This window comes from Octopus bimaculoides, chromosome 3 (genome assembly GCF_046866305.1).
Source record: "Octopus bimaculoides isolate indiv1 chromosome 3, ASM4686630v1, whole genome shotgun sequence".
Lineage (NCBI taxonomy): Eukaryota > Metazoa > Mollusca > Cephalopoda > Octopoda > Octopodidae > Octopus > Octopus bimaculoides.
Genome location: NC_142930.1, coordinates 126,060,076 through 126,080,771, shown reverse-complemented (window position 1 = coordinate 126,080,771; position 20,696 = coordinate 126,060,076). Strand labels below are relative to the sequence as shown.

Genomic DNA, 20,696 nt, shown 5'->3' with positions numbered 1-20,696 from the left:
ATATTGATCTCCAGATGGTAACTCGAAATCTGTCAAGCAGAAGCCGTTTCGACAGTTTCAAATAAGTCAATATCTTATAACTTAAAAGTGTTTCAGTCATTGGACTACGGCCAGGCTGGGGCACCACCTAGAAAGTTTTAGTCAAGCAAATCGCCCCCTCCCCCACCTTTTTTTTTAGTTTTAGGTCTGGTACTTATTCTATCGTACACCTTTTGCCGAGCCGCTAATGAAGGGACGTAGACACGACGAGTGTGCTTATCTATTCATCTATCATCTGTCCATCTGCTTGTTGATCTATCAATTAATCTATCTCATATCTATCTACTTATCAATCGATCTATGTAACACAGAGCAACCGCTTGTCAATCTATGTCTGTCTGTCAATCTATCTGTCAATCTGTCTATCAATCTATCTGTTTGTCAATGTATTTGTTTGTCTATTTGTCAATTTATCTTACTTGTCTGCCACACACATGCACTCAGTGGATTTGTACTTAACCCCCTAAAATCGTTATTTTGGAGGTAAAACGGGTTAAAGAACGATAGTGAATCCATTTAACATTTCACTAAATCGAAACTTACTCGATTTTTGTCTTTCAAATCTCCCAGATTAGTAAAAATTCACATCAATTAAATAGTGGCGTAATGTCCATTGACTATGTATAGATTACACGAAAAAGCTTTGTTAAGATATTCAATACTTCAGTAATGCCAGCCACATGATAGGTACATTATGGAACTGACATCTGTTGTACTGAACATTAAAAAGTTGAAGCAGAATAAAGTACACACAGGCGCATGCTTCCGGGTAAAGACCCAATACATGGTACTTTGGGCAAGTGACTTCGACTATAATCCCGGACTAACTAAATCCTTGTGAGTATCTAGCAGACAGAAAACTGAAAGATGGCTCGTGTATGTGTGTATACTTGTTTGTATCCACCACTGCTTAACAGCCAGTTTTTGGTTTGTTTACGTCCCGCATATCTAAGCAATTCAGCAGAAGAGATGCATTTGGTATAAGCGCCAGACTTTAAAAAAACAAGTATTAGGGTCGGTTCGTTCGACTAAAACGAACTTCAAGGCCGTTGTCCAATGACTGAAACAGGACACACACACTTCCAGCTGCTGTTCTAATTGGAATTTTGGTGGGTTACCTATCGGAGCACTCAGAACGTTTACCTGTTAGAGCTACCTTGACCTAGACTCCTCGCCACACCCTAACAGTTGAGGGAACCCGTGGAAGAGGTAGGCCCAGGAAGACCTGGGCTGAGGTGGTGAGGCAAGACCTTCGTACATTGGGCCTCACCGAGGCGATGACTACTGACCGAGACCTTTGGAAATGTGCTGTGCGTGAGAAGACCCGGCAAGCCAAGTAAGATCGTTGCCAGTGCCCCTGGACTGGTTCTTGTGCGGGTGGCACATGAGATGCACCATTTTGAGCGTGGCCGTTGCCAGTACCGCCTGACTGGCTCCCGTAGGATTTTCGAGCGAGATCGTTGCCAGTGCCCCTGGACTGGCTTGTGCGGGTGGCACATAAAAGACACCATTTCGAGCGTGGCCGTTTTCGTGCGGGTGACACGTAAAAGCACCCACTACACTCTCTGAGCGGTTGGCGTTAGGAAGGGCATCCAGCTGTAGAAACTCTGCCAAATTAGACTGGAGCCTGGTGTTGCCATCCGGTTTCACCAGTCCTCAGTCAAATCGTCCAACCCATGCTAGCATGGAAAGCGGACGTTAAACGATGATGATGATATATATATATATATATGTGTGTGTGTGTGTGTTTTCTTTTTACTCGTTTCGGTCATTTGACTGCGGCCATGCTTGAGCACCGCCTTAAAGAGCGTTAGCCGAAGAAATCAACCCCGGGACATTCTTTGTAAGCCCAGTACTTATCCTATCGGTCTCTTTTGCCGAGCCGCTAAGTTCCGGGGATATAAACACACCAGCATCGGTTGTCAAGCGATGGTGGGGAGACATACACAGACACAAACATATACAGATATATATATATATACGACAGGCTTCTTTCAGTTTCCGTCTCTCAAATCCACTCGCAAAGCTTTGGTCGGCCTGAGGCTATAGTAGAAAACACTTGCGCAAAGTGCCATGCAGTGGGACTGAACCCAGAACCATGTTGTTGAGAAGCAAGCTTCTTACCACACAGCCACTGCTGCACCTATATATTATACATTGGCATGTAAATGGATGTTGCTTCTCAGCTACATGGTTTTCAAGTTCAGTCCTACTGCGTTAAAACTTTGGGCAAGTCTTCTGCTGTAGCACCAAACTGAAGGAAACTTTTGTGTGAGTGTGTGTATGTGTAGATGTGTACGTATTTATGCATTTGTAAGCGTGTGCCTTTACATCGCCTGATACTTGCAGACGGAAATTACCGTCATACAAGTGGAGTTGTTGGTCTTCAATCTTCCGTGAAAAAACATGTTCGGCCATGAGGGAAAACCATACCTAAACCAAACAGATGAGGTTGGAAATGAGAACGATATCCATCCGTAGGAAATCCGTCTCAACATCTTTTCGTCGAACTCATGCAAGCATGGAAAAGTAGACGCTAAAATTATTACATAGAGAGATATCATCATCTTCATTTAACATCCGTTTTCCATGCTGTCACAGGTTGGACGGTTTGACAAGAGATGACCAAGCAGAAAACTGCACCAGACCACCGTGTCTGTTTTGGTACGGTTTTTACGGCTGGCTGCCCTTCCTAACACCAACCAATCTGCTGAGTGGATTGAATGCTTTTTACGTGGCACAAACACAGATGAGGTCAGTTTTTGCAATGTTTTTACAGCTGAATGCCCTTCCAAACCCCCACCATTTTACAGTGTGGACTGGATGCTTTTTACATGGCACCAACACTGGTAGGGTCACCAAGTAACTTGCAAGACAAGGACTTACGAGAGTGGAGGGGGGCATTAGAGGAGGTGATTTTGTGTCAGATGATGAAAGGTTAGAGTGTAACAGAGAGACAATGAGACAGAAACAGGTGTCTTGGTGTAGAGGAGGTACAAGGTTACTCGGCCAGAGAGAGAGGGAGAGAGAGTGATCAGGAATGAGGAAAGAAACAGGCGTGTTGCTGTAAAGGAGATACATGGTTACCTAGCCAGAGGGAAGAGCAAGGGGAAAGAGAGTGGGAGACATAAAGAGTGCAAGAGAGAGCAGGAGAGAGATGGTGGCGAAGTGCCGAGGCATACTCACAAGAGTCGGGCATCAGAATATAAATGGGATGGTAGAGTAAAATGAGAAATGGATGGTGGCAAGTTCCAGGGCATACTCTTGAGGCAGTGCATTGCCAAAGAAGCGTGAGTAGAGAGTGGGGGTGAGGAATGCAGCGACTGGTGAAAACCTGGGTATATAGAGGGGGTGAGGGACTACTGAATAGCAATGCTACTGTGAGCAGGGCATTAAAAGCATGATTGGGGAGTGAGAGAGAAGCATAGTGCATGAAAGAGGAAATGTGAGGAAGCGATGTAGTTTGGTTTGTTAGAGTAGGGTGTGTGAAAAGTTGTATTGCTACGTGTGGGTGGAACACATAGCGCTTCTAGAACTCAGTTTCGCTGACGTAGGCTGATCTTTGCAAGAACCTCACATCGCCAGACATCTAAGTCCTTTGTCATTTCCTCCGTAAGCCCAACATCCTGAGATCGGTCCTCACCTCGTCATCCATGTCTTCCAGGGTCTCCCTCTTCCGCCGCGGGTACCATGCACTTTCAATGATCGGCACTTTATACAGTTGTCTTCATTCATACGCATCACATGTCCAAACCAACGTAGTCTTCTCTCTTGCATGCTGCATTTGATTCTTCTTATGCCCAACTTTTCTCTCAATGCGTTTGTACTTTGTCATACATGCACACTGATGCTGCACATCCAACGGACCATACTGCCTTCATTTCTCTCTACACATGTATTTTGCATCCTATGTCTCACTACTGTGGAGTATAACCGTTTGTTTCAGTCATTTGACTGCGGCCATACTGGAGCACCGCCTTGAAAGTCTTTTTTAGTCGAACGTGGCAATACCTGAGTTGGTGTTCAGGCGCAAGGTTGGTCTACCAATAGGGGGAGGTCCCTCTGTTGATGTCACAACATCTCTATGGGAGAGGGGAAACTCAGAGAAAATCCGCGACACTGACGCATGATTTTGACTAATTCGATGATGTTGACTAATTCTTTTCGAACTTATGTTGTACAAGTTCAGAGAGTGGGATTAGATTTGTGCAAATCCTTTCCCTACGATAAAAAGAAATCATCACGCAGAGGCATCGCTTGAAAAAAAACCTAAGACCTATCACAAAAATGGTTGGTCGTAGCCTTCGCCTGTATGGGGCTTTCAATCGGGTGATGGCAATACTCGAACATGAGTTTGCGTGCGGGCGGTTGGTAGGTGTATGTATACAAACACAGGGACACACACAAGTATTAAGCCATCATTATAGTGAAAAACAAAGACAATGAAAATTTCTCAAAGTTACTTTTAGCTTGCGATAGAAAGAAAATATCAGAAATGAAATACAAAAAAAAAAAAAAAAAACTGCTTGAGAAGAGATAGGAAGAATAAAAAAGCAAGATTAGAATTCTTAGAACACTTCCGTAATGTTGGACAGTACAATTAATTTACCCAGGTCGTTCATCCTAGTTCCAATATGGAAAAATGGCAAAACAAAAATAAAAAAATAGGTCATACTAATTGAAACTGGTTGTTTTGGGTTGCTGACATGTGATGAGTATGTGTAGGAGAGGGGGAGAGAGACATAACATTGTGTGTGTGTGTGTGTGTGTCAGACAGAGCAGTGTGAGTGTGTGAGATAGGCAGAGAGAGCAGTGTATGGGCGAAGGGGAGAGAGAGAGATAGGGAAAGAGAGAGAAAGAGCATTGTATGAATAACAGAGCAGTGTGAGTGTAAGAGAGACAAAGTAGAAGTGAGAGAGAGAGGTGTATCCGTGAGAGACAGACAGACAGACAGCTGCGTATGTGTGTGCTTATGAGAGAGAAAGATGGAGCGGTGTGTGTCTGCATGAGATAGAGCAGAGAGACACAGAGAAAGATAGTGTGTGTGTGTGTGTGTGTAACATGGATAATTGAATTTTTTTTTAATGTAAAGAACTGTTAAATCAATAAAATTCTGAGGCTAATATCCAGTTTATCTCTCCATTTTTAGCTCATAAGCTGAGATACATATACCAGACCTCTTTCTTTCTTTCTAAATGCCATACATGTGAGTAGAGTCAGAGTTTTGCAAAAAAACATGCCTCAAATGTTTGAAGGGTGTATTTTTGTGGTAAGGATGTGTATTCGCCAATAATAAGAGTTTGCTGATTATAAAAGTTTTATGTGACACCTTGGGCAAGTGTCTTCTGCTATGGCCTTGGCACAAACTAATGCCTTGTAATTGGATAGACCAGAAATTAAGAGAAGCCTGTTTTGTGTGTGTCTTTGTCAAATAGTGATAGCGTTAGTGCGTATATGTCCCTGGAACTCAGCGGTTTAGCTAACAGAGATTGATAGACTAAGTACCAGGCTTTAAAGAAATATATATAAGATACTGTGGCCAATTTATTCGACTAAAAATTCTTCAAGGCGTTGCCCCAACATGGCTGCAGTCTAATGACAAACAAGTAAAACACGAAGGATAAAACAGGAAGACTAAACTTCTGTACACTGTCTAAATTTGCTGTTGTTGCTTAATTGGAAGAGGACTAATGGCTGCTGTGACTGGCAGGATGAAGAGAGGAAATTGTCCTGGGGATAGAGAGAGATGACCTGAATGTTTAGCATCAGAGTGGACTCCACTTAGGTTCCCAATGGTCAGGTGGTGATATTAAACTAGGAAATAACACACATTACCTCTCTAATTGTAACAAAAGCACTCTGATGAATCTAGCTGAGGGAATGACTGACAGAATGATTAATTAAACACTCCATTTGTTAATTGGTTAACCAGTTTAATAATAATGATGGCACTTTCTGATTTTGACAAAAGGCAAACAATTTTGAGGGGAGAGGGAAAGTTGATTACATGAACTCCAGGGATCTGCTGGTGCTTTATTTTATCAGCCTAAGAGAAAAATGAAAGTTAATGCCAACCTCAGCAACATTTGAACTCAGAATGTAAGGAGCCAAAGAAATGTTACCCTGCACTAACAATTCTGTCAGCTCACCACCATAATAATAATAATAATAATAATAATAATGGTTTCAAATTTTGCCACAAGGGCAGCTATTTTGCAGGGAGGGGATGAGTCGGTTACATCGACCCCAGTTGTTCAACTGGTACGTATGTTATCGACCCCAAAAGGATGAAAGGTAGAGTCGACCTCTGTGGAAGTTGAACTCGGAACATAGCAACAGGCATAATACTGTTAAGCATTTTGTCCAGCGTGCTAATGATTCTACCAGCTCACCACAATAATAACAACAATCCTTTCTATTATAGGCACAAGGCCTGAAATTTGGGAGAGAGTGCTAGTCAATTTAATCGACCCCAGTACATAACTGGTACTTATTTAATCAACTCCAAAAGGATGAAAGGCAAAGTCAACCATGGAGGAATTTGAACTCAGAATGTACGTGTATGTATTGGGTTGTACAGAAAGTTCATGCCGATTTATAGTAGCTTACCTTTCGACTTATTTGCCATGAAGCCCCCTTCAGTTCTGGGAAGAGGGTATTTTCAAGTCAAAGGGAAGATGGAGGCGCATTGTGCAACAAAATGGTTCATATTTGGTTGGTGAAAAATGTAATGGCAAGTATTTATTGACCTGTTTCTTTCTTTTAAAAATCGGCACAAACTTTCCTGACAACCCAATACATGTGTGTTTTTATGGTTTTTGTTTGCCTCCCAACAAAAAAAAAAAAACAACATAAGTTATGGGGAGCATAAACAAACCAATGCTGGTTTGTTTACATTCCCATAACGTAACAGTCTGGTAAAAAAATATTGACAAAACAAGTACCAGGTTTAAGAAAAAAGTCCTGAGGTCAATATGTTCGCCTAAACCTTTCGAGGGTGAACACCAGCAGAGCTACCCTCTAATAAGAACGAAGAAGACTATCAGTTGCTTTGGTTTATTCTTTTATTTGTTTCAGTCATTTGACTGCGGCCATGCTGGAGCACCACCTTTCAGTTGAACAAATCCATCCCAGGACTTATTCTTTATAAGCCTAGTACTTATTCTATCGGTCTCTTTTTTGCTGAACTACTAAGTTACCAGCATCGGTTGTCAAGCAATGGTTGGTGGGGGAACAGACACACAAACATACACGCACACATATACACACACACACACACACACACACACACACACACACACACACACACACACACACACAACAGGCTTCTTTCAGCTTCCATCAACCAAATCCACTCAAAGCTTTGGTTGGTCTGAGGCTATAGTAGAAGACACTTGCCCAAGGTACCATGCAGTTGGACTGAACCTGGAACCATGTGTATGGTAAGCCAGCTACTTACCACACAGTCAATCCTGCACCTATGTTTGTTATATATTAATTTCAATAACTGAACATTCTGCAGCCATTGTTGTTTTTGTTGTTCAACCCTGGGTCATTTCAGTAGACAGATAATCAAAAACTCACCAGACGTGATCATCCCAACATCAACATCGTTTAACATTCGCTTTCCATGCTGACATGGGTTGGACAGTTTGACTGAGGACTGGCAAGCCAGGAGGCTGCACCAGGCTCCAATCTGATCTGGCAAGGTTTCTACAGCTGGATGCCCTTCCTAATGCCAACCACTCTGAGAGTGTAGTGGGTGCTTTTTACGTGCTACCGGCACGGGAGGGGGGCAGTCACGCGGCACTGGCATCGACCCACACATTTATTCAAACAATCAGTATACTTAAAACTACATAAACCAATAACTCCTACTTTTCAAGACAACCTGGCATGAATTGAGGGAGATTGAGCTGCTATTTCTAGCAGACCATGTAACAATACAGAGACTCTTCCATTGGTTCAGTACAGATAAAGTAGGCTTTCCTGATATGGCATGCAGAAAAAAACCAAGTATGCTTAGGATATAAGGTGATTTCAGGTCTGGTACCACCAACCAGCATTAAGCAATTCTTGCAGCCACTCGAATGAAATGCCAACTTTCTATGTGAGTGAATCTATTTTAAGTTCTTCATAATGTCAGTAAATATAATAGGCTCCGCTTGTTAAAATGCCGTCCAAATCCGTGCATACAGAACTACTTCAGCAATTATTCACGGATAGTAATTCCTAGGCATGGCTGTGTTGTTCACAAGTCTGTATCCTAGCCATGTGGCTTCGAGTTCTATTTCCACAGCATGACACCCTGACAAGAGTCTTAGCTGCAATGGCCGCAGGCCAAACAAAGACTTGTTAGTGGATTTAGTAGACAGACATGTATTGTGTGTGTGTGTACATACACATATCTATATACGCCAGTATATGTGGCTTTATGGTAAGAGTATAGCCTTGGGCTGACTGAAGTCTTGTGAGATTTGGTAGATGGAAACTGAAAGAAGCCTGTTGTGTATGTTTGAATATGTATATGTGTGTGTGTATGTGTCCCCCACCAATGCCTGACAACTGGTGTTGGTGTGTTTATGTCCCTGTAACTTAGCACTTTACAGAGTGTATTGGGTGCTTTTTACATGGCACCAGCACCAACAGGGTTAAGTACCTTACAATACATATGTATATATGTATAAATAAATGTGTGTGTGTGTGTGTACCCTTGTCTTAACATCATGTAATGATAGTCAACAACCATCATCAGTGGACAAGCAATTTTACTCCTTTCAAAGTCTTCCAAAGAAAACATGTCTGGCTACAAGGAAATATAACCTTGCTTGGAAACAGGTGAGGACATCCAGCCATAGAAAATATGCCTCAACAAAATACACTGGACCCATGAAAGCATGAAAAAATAGACGCTAAAAAGATATATGTTCCTGTAACTTAGCGGTTCAGCAAAGAGACCGATAGAATAAGTACTAGGCTTACAAAGAATAAGTCCTGGGGTCGATTTTCTCGACTAAAGGTGGTGCTCCAGCATGGCCGCAGTCAAATGACTGAAACAAGTAAAAGAATGACAGATAGATAGATAGATAGATAGATAGATAGACAGACATATACATACATACATACACGCACATGTTGAGTGCATTTGTTTACAAATTCACTTTGCAGTCATTTCTCCAGTCAACAAGTCATCCATAAGAGATCCCTCACTTCTAAAACAGATAAGAGTTAGTGACTGGAAGAGCATGAAGCTGTTCAGCAGTAACACAATACTCCAATAATATATTTATCTAATGCATGCCAGCATGGAAAAACAGATGTAAAAATGAACAAATGAAATTAACAAGATAAACAAAATATCAACAACCTATTTCTTTAATTCTATTCCACCCGAACCCACAGCTAGAGTGTTAATAGTGTTGCTTTTCCTGTGTATGAATTCTGCAATACTCGTGGAAAAAATTTCCATTTACATGGTTAGCTGACCCTGGCAACTCTTGAACATTACCAGCGGCATTACCAGCTTGGAATGAGAATAACGTCAGGTCAAAGAGATCTGAGGCTTAAATTCAGTCGAAAGCATTTCTACACATCAGATTATCTCCAGTTCACTAAATACACATTAAGCTTAATTAAGCTAGGAGATCATTACATGCTGAAAACAGCAACACCAAGCATCACACAGACTCACACAAACATACATATTTACACTCACAAATATACATATACACACAAAAATATATACATAATATATGGAACCATTTTCTGTATTCTATACAAAAAGCTCTCATCAAATAAGAGCATATTGGAGGAGAGAGAGAGAGAAGGTAGACGAAAGTAATAGAAAAATAGAGAAAATGAAATGAAAACCATGCAGTCAAAATACTGCTACACTGGGTATCCAAATGGGTAGATTATTTAACAACATTTTTAAACATGAAATTAAACAAATTTAAGTTATAATGTTACCTTGTTAACATTCAAAAATATATTTTGTGCTGCTAAACCACAGTTATTTTATAGAACATAATTATTCATAAAACATAATATTTTAAAATTGCCATATTTAATAGCATCTAATAAGATCTACAGACACACAACTCTTCCTGCAATCTTGGATATGGAATACCAGCCGGTTTCAAATTTTGACACAACGCCAGTAATTTCACAGGAATGAGTAAGACAATCACATCAACCCCAGTGCTCAACTGGCACTTATTTTATCAACCTAGAAAGGATGAAAGGCAAAGTCAACCTCGGCGGAATTTGAACTTAGAACATAAAACCAGACAAAATACCGCTAAGCAGTTTGCCCGGCATACCAACAATTCTGTTGGCTTACTGCCTTCAGATGGGAAATATTAAAATCAAAATTTAGTGCATTTGAAAATAACACTTATTAGATGAGTGCTTAAGTCTATTTCACAACTGGCTCAGGTTCAGTCCCACTATGTGGCACCTTGGACAAGTGTTTTCTACTAACCAAAGCTTTGTAAATGGATTTGGTAAACAAAAACTAAAATAAAGCCCAACATATGTGTGCACGTGTGTTCTACAACCACTTGACAACTAGTGTTGGTGTATTTATGTCCCTGTGACTTTGCAGTTTTGCAAAAACAAGGGCAATAGAATAAGTATCAGGCGAGAAAAAAAAATATGTACTGAGGTCAATTCATTCAACTTATTCGGGGTGGTGCCTCAGTAGATCCGCAGTCTAGTGACTGAAACCAGTAAAAGAATAACAGGATTCAAATATGCCCAATCAGTCGAATGGGACAGTTTGACAAAAGAGCCATGGTTGGTCTCATTAGTCGAGTAGTTACACGTCAAATGCAAATAATCAACAAAAGTACTTTCCAGAAGAATGGTTCTCCACCCATCTGCCAAACAAATGCCTTTCAGAAGTCCTTCTAAAGGCTGCCGGTTACACTTCTCTGAGTTGTCAGGCATCAGTGGCTTATGTCATACTAACAATGCAATGATTTGTTCAAATAATCCAATCAAAATTGTTATACACAACCGGATAGCATTTATGTTTCACATACTTCCTCTTCAAGTCTCTAATCAATGAATATCTTAACTCAGCAGTGTCACCAATATAAAGAAAAAGTCCTAATTTGAATAGGTACAAGCATGAGTGGTAAAAAGCTTGCTTCCCAACTACATGGTTCCGGGTTCAGTCCCTTGGGCAAATGTCCTCTACTATAGACTTCGGCTAACCAAAGACTTGTGAGTAGATTTGGTAGATGGAAACTGAAAAAAGCCAGTCATATCCTCATCGTTTAACATCTGTTTTCCATGCTGGCATAGGCTGGGGGGGGGGGGGGGTGACTGAGGACTGGCTGCACCAGGTTCCAATCTGATCTGGCAATGTTTCTACAGCTGGATGCCCTTCCTAACACCAACCACTCCGAGATTGTAAAGCATACTTTTTAAGTGCCACCAGCACAGGAGCCAGTAAGGTGGCACTGTTATCGACCACATTCAGATGGTGCTTTTTATATGACACTGGCATATATATATATATATATATATATATATATATATACACACTATGGGCTTTTTCAGTTTTCCATCTACCAAACCCACAAGAATTTTTTTTTTATTTTTAAATATGCGGAAAAATATGGACATTATGATTCGGACAAAAATTTCAAAACATTTCTGCACTTACGGTTACGGGGTTAGGGTTAGGGTATAAAAAGTAGGGTTAGGAAAAAAAGTTAAAATTGAAGAAGTTGGAGGCAAAGGGGGGAAAAAATTTCACAATACCGATTTTTGACAATTTTCTGGAACCTCCGTATCCGAAAACGGGGAATTTTGGGCAAAAAAAAAATAAAAATAAAAAAACAAATTTGGGAGAAAATGGTGGGGATCTTTTTTAAAACGGGGGCCACATTTTTCATTAATGTTTTACGTAGTGTTTTTGGTACGGAAAGACTTTCAAACTTCGTATACTTATCTATTTTGTGTTATAGAACAGAAAAATATTTTTGTATTCGAATTTATTTCATGTAAAAAATTGTCTTATTTTGATAATTTCAACCAATCACTGACAAGTATTCAGTTGTTTATATTTACTCCTTTGGCTGATTAAGCGGTGCAAAGCGTATTTAATCTCCATACCTTCGTTTTATTTGCTTTTTTCATTTTAAATTTGCTTTAACCCTAACCCTAACCCTAGGGTTAGGGTTAGGGTTAATTGTTTCAGAATCGTTTGTTTATGTAGTCGGCACTTAATGTATATCGGCTGAATGGACGTCAGTGATTGGTTGAAATTACAGAAATACGACAACTTTAACATGGAAAAACTTATGGATTTCTTTTTTTTTTAAGAAGACTAAGAGAAAAAGATGTTTTATATGACACATTCTACCAGTGTTCCAAGTTTCAAAGTGTTTCGTTAATGAAAAATGTGGCCCCCGTTTTAAAAAAGATCCAATGGTGGTAGTAGGGGGAGTCTTTCCGAGGTACTTTATCACCCCTGAAAGGCGAAGTCGGTGTAGATGGAATTTGAACTTCGAACGTAAGGAGCCAGATGAAATGTAGCATTTTGTTTGGTACACTAACCACTCGGCCAGCGGCCCGCCTATTATAGACACAAGGCCTAAAATTTTGTAGGTGGGAGCTAGTCGATCACTCCGGAATTTGAACTCAGAACATGAAGAGTGAGAAGAAACACTGCCAAGCATTTTGTCCGACGCACCAACTGCCCCGCTGGCACCCAACCTAATTACAACAGGAGACAATGTTTGTTTTGAAGATTCAAATCAACAAAGTTTGTGGGACATGTTGGAGCGTGATTATTACTTTATGGCACAAGTAGACAGTAATAGACAATCAAAATAATCTGGACTATGTGATAGCATCGTTGTCACGGATATTTCCTTCATTTATTATTTGTACTTAATAATGTACTTAAGGATTGTTCTATCACCAGCTTGTTTCTATTTAATCCGCTAGATAAATAGTAGAAGATAGGTTTTCGTGTTCTTGGTATTATATTTTCGCTGATAAATTTCTTGTATGAAAAGAAAATAATAGAAAATAATATGAAAAGAAAATAATAATAAATAATAATAATGAATGAATGAAAAGAGTGAGAGATAGAAGATAGAAAAAAAGGTTAAAAGGAAGGGAAAGAACGAAAAAAGAACGAAGGAAGGAAAGAAAGAAAAAGGACGGAGGAAGGAAAGAAAGAAGGAAGAAAAGAAAAAACGAAAAAGAATGAAGGAAGAAAAGAAAAAACAAAAAAGAACGAAGAAAAGAAAAAAGAACGAAGGAAAGATGGGACGAATGGCAGAAGAAAGAAAATAGGAAGGAACAAATAAACAAAGGAAGGAAGAAAAGAAAAAAGATAAGAAGGAGAGAGAGAGAGAGAGAGAGAGAAAGAGAGGTAAAGAAAGAAAGAACGAACAAGAAACCTAGAAGCCAAAAAAAAAAAAAAAGGAAAGGGGAAAGAAGAAAGAAAAGCCAAGCTAACTCTGTAGACGTCAAGCACCAGCATTGCTAGAAATGGAATCTAAAAATTAGAGCTGAAAGTGGTGGTTGAACCTTAATTAGTGAGAACAGTAATAATAAATAGAATAATAATATTAGTAAATACTGATAATGCTAATAAAAGAGAAAATACTAAATAGAAGTGACGTGGGCTCGAAAATCAGCCTTAGGTCAGGCAGCAGCTAAGCTAAGGCTCTAGGTTTAGTGTTTGTATAATTAATGTTAGTATTGGTGTAACTACTAAAGCAGATTTAAAACTGCCGAAATAACAATGGATTTAAAACTCGGGGAGAAACATTTCCAAGGCGACGTGTTCGGGAAAAATGACATGGAAACAGAACCGCATCCAGTTAAGTGCGATCTTTCTTTTTTTTTTTTTTTTTTAATGTTGGCTTTCGTGTTTTGGAAATAATTGTTTATTTTATTTTGTTCCGTTTCTCTTTTACTAAAAAAGGAAGAAAGGACGGGATGTTGTGGGTGTCATGATGTCTTTAACAGCATTAACACCAGTGTTGGGCGTTGGGGATTTAACCCATAAGCGAAACTTAACTAGCCGGGTTCTAAGTTCAATCCATCGATATTCGCTACGTTTAAAAAAAAAAATCGACACGGATTTCCTTGAGCCCCGGGGAACAAGACTTATAATTCCCTGGCGACGTGAAGAAAGGGATCACGGATGATGTGTCATTCATGCCCTTCACGGGATCATTATCTTTCAAACAGTGAAATAAAATAATGAGTATATTAATAGGGAAAGCAGAAAGCAAGATGCAGTTATTCAAAGGAAGAAAAACAGGTAGGATGCTGGCGAGGGGTGGGTGGGAGGACCTGGAGATTACAACTCATTAAGCTGGCTATCGAAATGAATCAGAAATATTGACAGGAATAATTAAATTAAGAACCATAATTAAGATAAGCTTTCTATGTCTGTTAGTAGTCATTTAGCTAGATCGAGTCTCCAGCAACAGTTCGTTCTTTTTGTTGTGTGTGTTTGTGTGTGTGTGCACGTGTAAATATATATACACACAGATGTAGGAAGGGATGTATATATTTATTAAGTGTGCATTTATGTGTGTGTGTAGAGAGAGAGAGAAATAGGACAGGGAAGGATGTATATTTGTGTGTGTGTGTGTGTGTGTATATATATATATATATATATATATATATATATATATACATACATATACATATACATATATATATATAAATAGAGTTATTAATATTTCTAAGTCTCTCTAAAGGAGACTACGGCAGCGGTACTGGAAATTAATAGTTGGCTTGGTGATAAATAAATATATATATATATATATATATATATATATACATAAATACGCGTGCGTGTGTTTGTGTGGTTAGAAGTTAATTGCAAACTAGAACCGAACCAGAGGCAACAGAAAACATACAGTGACATTTGGAGTTCGATACAAGAAAAAATAAATAAATAAAACTTGACAAATGAATGACAACAACAGTTAATCCCTGAACTCTGAATTACCACCACTCAGGAATAAAACAACAGAATAGCAGTACATAAAAACGAATGAGAATAGTACAACTTATTTTTGGTAAGTTAGACAATAGCAAGTGCGATGTGCAGACCCACTTCTAAATGCTAAGATACTATTATATATATATATCCCTCTCTCTCTACATACATATATATGTGTGTGTGTGTGTGTGTGTGTGTGTGTGTATGTGTGTGTGTATGTATGTATATATATATATATAGGCAATCTTTCGTTTTCAGAAGTTATGCCTCTACACACACACACACGCACACACAAGCACGCGCGTGAGAGAGAGAGAAAAAGTACTCTACGCATATAGTAGAGTATATTCGCTGATTAAGTGACATTACTCCAAGTTCTCCCCCACATACATCTCATATGTGCATTAGTTTGGGTAACCGGAGTGGGTAGGTTCCTTGGAACAAACAGAAGAAATAAGAGATATATGTCAAAGGGGGTACACACACACACACACGCACATTATATAATATTTTATCAGGGCTGTAAAGTTTCATTGCACTTCTGTATACATGCGTCTGCGTACACCTGAACGCATGTGTGTGTGTGTGTACATAACATACATAGACAAAGAAGTACATACAAACTAAAATATACACACATGAAGATTTTGTCTATTGAATCACTCATGTAATCTTACACTATGATAAAGAATATTTCGTTATTGTATTTGGTTTGCAAGATTCTCAGTGTGGTCCCGTGTGATGAAACGGATTTTGTTGTATGATGGGAGGGTCGTTATGCCAATAATAAAAACACACGTGTTCTATTTCACTTCTTTTGTTTTTATTAGTCAACTGGTTAACCGTTCAAACAATTAACTAATAGATTGTTTGATTAATTGTTTGGTTACTCAATCAATCAGTTAGGTTTGTCAAAGTCCTTTCATTGCCATTTGCAACCTCATCAATGACATAAATAGCCAACTGAAAAATAGAAAACAGAAGTGAAATACAACCAGTGCATGTGTTTATTCTTTTCTACTCTAGGCACAAGGCTCGAATTTGGGGGGCAGTCGAATTATATCGACCCCGAAAGGATGAAAGGCAAAGTCAACCTGGGTGGAATTTGAACTCAGAACGTAAAGACAGACAAAATACCACTAAGCATTTCGCCCGGCATGCTAACATTTCTTATTTCTTTATTGCCCGCAAGGGGCTAAACAGAGGGGACAAACAAGGACAGACATAGGGATTAAGTCGATTACATCGACTCCAGTGCATAACTGGTACTTATTTAATCGACCCCAAAAGGATGAAAGGCTAAGTCGACCTCAGCGGAATTTGAACTCAGAACGTAACGGCAGACGGAATACTGCTAAGCATTTCGTCTGGCGTGCTAACGTTTCTGCCAACTCGCCACCTTAGTGCATGTGTTTATTACTGATATAATGACCCTCCTGAGATTATATATGTGTATATATATAATTGAGTACCAGCAGATTTCTCATCAATTCAGCATAGGTGTTGCCTTTTTTTCACTAACCTTTAACATTACGCTAACACCCGCTTGGCAATTGATTTCAACTGCTCTGCATTAGTTCTTTACATAGTCATAGATCATTATGTCTGGTCTGTTGTGCTTGACAGGGACATTCCACCACTACTCACTCATATTATGTGATTATACCATCCATATCAATGTAGCTTCTTAAATGCGTCATCTCAAGAATATCTCCTCTCCATAAATTTCATTACATATTGGTCTAATTGTCTCTTATCGGTACAAGACAATGTGAATAACATCCCCTCACCACAATGGTCATTCCACAAAACCTGCATCCGTTGTCGCATTTAGGTGGTTTATCTGCTTTGTGTGTGTGTGTGTGTAGTGTTAGTGGTTTTAAACAATAGAGCAAGTGACTCCATTATTTAGTTATTAACGCCTTGTCATGTAAAAGGAACCCAGAAAACTCTGTAAAATGGTTGGCATTAGGAAGGGTATCCAGCTGTAGAAACCATGCCAAAACAGACTACAGAACCTGGTGTGGTACCTGACTTTACCAGCTTCAGTCAAACTGTCCAACCCATGGAAAATGGAAATTAAATGATGATCATGATGAAGACACCTGAGTTCAAACCTCATCAAGACCAGTTTTGTCTTTCATTTTTTCATCACACAGCCATAAGGCAGCCTCACCTTACTGCTTAAAAACAGTAAAAAAGAAAAGCAAACATTTGAGAGAGGGCTGTTAATTTGAATACATGTTAACCTACCAGAAACAGCGTTCCAAACCCATTCAAATGAAATAACGTAGCCATAAGTACATTATGCGTGAAAATTAAAGAGATGGGACACTTTGTATCAAAAATAGTTCCACCACCATAGAAATTTTACAAGGTGAAACAAGACTGCTTTTGGTTAAATCAGAACAGTAAGGATTTACCGAGAGAGAGAGAGAGAGAGCTCATGGTGGATATTCATGTGATCTTAGTTCTTGGGCTCCAGAATGACATACTAGCTGAACTACCCAGCCTCCTTATGAACTTTGATCAAAAGTCTACTGGGTCAGAGTTGACCAAGGGCTAAACACCAACAACAAATGTAGCAACTGGTTTTTTTTGTTTTTTTTGCAAAACAATTAAGAAAGAACTAAAAACAAAGTGGAAATTCTAAACACTGACTGCCATTATCAGACTAATTATTTCATGGTTTCAAGATAATATTACAAATTCGACTTCAACCATCAGAGATAATTAAATATTTACTATTTGTTTTTTTGTTTTTTTCACTTAAAGATGGAATCACAAATAGAAAATAAATATATCAAAGAACTCAAGAATTAAATGTTATTATAACTCAATTTACCAGTTATTCATTAAAGGAGAACTTGGCATCAAAAGACAGAACACAAGTTCAATTTCTGTCAAAGGAAGTTTCCATTTTTTAGATAAAAAGATTTAAAATTAAATTAAATACCAAATTATGTATTAGGTGCAGAGGTGGCTGTGTGGTCAAGAAGTTTGCTTCCCAACCACACGGTTTCAGGATCAGTCCCAGTGCAGGGCACTATGTGCAAGTGTTTTCTAATATAGCCCTAGGTCAACCAAAGCTTCCTGAGTGGAATTTGGTAGATAGAACTGATAGAAGCCCATCATGTGTGTGTGTCCGTGTCTTGACATCACATGATAGTAGTAAATGAGTGTCACCATCATACAAGCAGTGTCACTAATTTCCAATATTTTGCATAAAAGCATGTCTGGCCAGAGGAGGCTATTATCTTGCTTGGCAATTAGTGAGGGTTGACAACAGGAGGAGAAAAACAGGTAGAGAATATCTGCCTCAATTATCTCCATTTGACCCATGCAAGCATCAAAACGGGGACATTAAAACAGTGATGATGATGATGACAATTGTGGGCTCAGAACATTGTATATCACTGGGGACTTTCTTAGGTCAAGATTGACCATCCATTTGGAAGTCTTTTTTTTTTTTTAAGAAAACTGACTTTTTTCCATGCATGCAAGACTGCCCTCTCCATGCCTTGGACTGATAGAGTTTGGCACCAAGCAATGTAGTTGAAGGCATTTGCAAAAGAGCCAGGATAGACACAAGTTATCATTTCTGACCCTGTAACAATCCTGCCAATTCATTCCATCACCCCAATCAGAAATTTTCAATTTTTATTTTATTTTATATTTTTATTGACCTCATGAAACAGATGAAAGGCAAAGTTGACCTCAGCTGGATCTGAACTTAGATTACAGAGTTAGAACAAATACTGTTAGGCATTCTGTCCAAAACGAATGTCTCCACCACCTCATCTGTATTAACACAAAACTCACACCAGTGTGTTTCCCTTCTCCTCCTTGTTTCCTCTCCAATCCTTTCTACTGCTCTCCTTTCAATCATCTCTTTGAGAGTATGTATCTTGAGGGTATGCACTGGCATGTCATCGTCATCATCGCTCTTTCTCATTCTCTCTCTCTCTCTCACTAACTGGAGTAATCATGCATCTCCTCTACTGCAAAACACCTATTTCTGTCCTATCATATTTTAACCCCTCATCACCACCATCAACACCATTCTGCCTCTCAGCTGAGGTGGGGGTCTTATCTGGTAAAATATTTGGTGACCTCACTGCTGCTGGTGCCATGTAGAAAGCACCAAGTACACTCTGTAAAGTGGTTGGTGTTAGGAAGGGGCATCCAGCCATAGAAACTATGCCAAAGCAGACAGCACAGTTTGGTGCTGTCTTCTGATTTGCCAGTTCCTGTCAAACTGTCCAACCCATGCCAGCATGGAAAATGGACACTAAACAATGATAGTTACTGTGAATTAAAAGTTCTTTACATCAGCATCATTTAATGTTTGCTTTCCATGCTGGCATGGGTTGGATAGTTTGACTGAGGATTGGCAGGCCAGGAGGTTACACCAAGCTCCAATCTGATCTGGCAAAGTTTCTACAGCTGGATGCCCTTCCTAACGCCAACCACTCATAGAGTGTAATGGTGCTTTGCAAATACACCGCACCTTGGCTAGACTTAATATTAACCTCACAGTCCTTTCTTTCTGAGGAACAATGAATACCAACCAGAGTGACGGAGAGACACACACACAGAGACGGAGAGAGACAGAGAGACAGACACACACACACACACACACACACACAGACGGGGAGAGAGAGAGAAAAAGAGAAAGAGAGAGAGAAAAAGAGAAAGAGAAAGAGAAAAAGAGAAAGAGAGAGAGAAAAAGAGAAAGAGAGAGAGAAAAAGAGAAAGAGATAGAAAAAGAGAAAGAGAGAGAGACACACACACAGACGGAGAGAGAGAGAGAGAGGCAAACAGACAGACAGACAGACACACACACACACACTGACGGAGGAAGAGAGAGAGAGACACACACACACAGAAGTGTGGAGAGGGAGGAGGTGGGGAGAGGAAGAGACGGACTGAAAGATCTGAATTTGGTGCAAGAAAATAAATTTATTTCCTTTCTTGCCAACGAGAATTAGGTTAAGACTGACTTAGTCGTTTATACATTTCCCACTGATAAACAGATTTGAACCTCTTAATGATTTGTTATAAAGAAAGATATTTGACATTTAGCTCTGTGGGTTTATATCTGTTCTAATCAGGCCTTTAATGCTCTCTGTTTACACATAAACCCAACCTTTTGTTTTGAACTCTGTGTGTCTGATATGTAATAGTTATTTCAATGACTGGTAGAAACAGTGGCATTATAGGCAAAATGCCTTGTGGTATTTAGTTATGTCCATTTATGTAGTAATTTGAAATCCCATTGAGGCCAGCCTTGCTGTTTGCTCGTCTAGAGTTGATAAAATAAATACATATCAATTGTTATTACAATCTGTGAACTTCCATCATTATTATTTTATATTATTTTTTTTTTTATATGTGGAAATGACAAGGGACTGGAAGTTGTGGCGATCTGAGAAGACACGTCTAGCTAAGTAAAATCGCTACCATCCATCCATACATACAGGCTTATCCTTTACAACAATATCTTATGTGTACCCCTAGGGGTAATATGGACTCCAGTAAAGAATCGATGATTTAGATCAGTTTAAAATCATAAAGCTATTATGATTGAACCAGGAGCAGTCTCAGGCGGGTTGATAACAAAGGGCATTGTAAAAATCTAAACCCAAAATGGATAAGGACTAAAGTA

General features: G+C 39.3%; 1 protein-coding gene and 1 long non-coding RNA gene across 8 annotated transcripts in view; one reads left to right on the top strand and one right to left on the bottom strand.

The window, feature by feature from the left end:
• Positions 1-20,696, top strand: part of LOC106869995 (uncharacterized) — a 276,693-nt gene that overhangs the window by 174,036 nt on the left and 81,961 nt on the right. Inside the window, exon 1 of one of the 4 annotated variants that reach the window (XR_016241193.1) lies at positions 12,188-13,889. The exons of the other annotated variants lie outside the window; for them this stretch is intronic. This is a non-coding gene — a long non-coding RNA (uncharacterized LOC106869995). Of the gene's footprint in view, positions 1-12,187; positions 13,890-20,696 lie in introns of those variants that run through there. 4 annotated transcript variants of the gene reach the window in all.
• Positions 1-20,696, bottom strand: part of LOC106869993 (adenosylhomocysteinase-like 1) — a 426,079-nt gene that overhangs the window by 336,827 nt on the left and 68,556 nt on the right. The gene's annotated exons all lie outside the window — the stretch shown is intronic.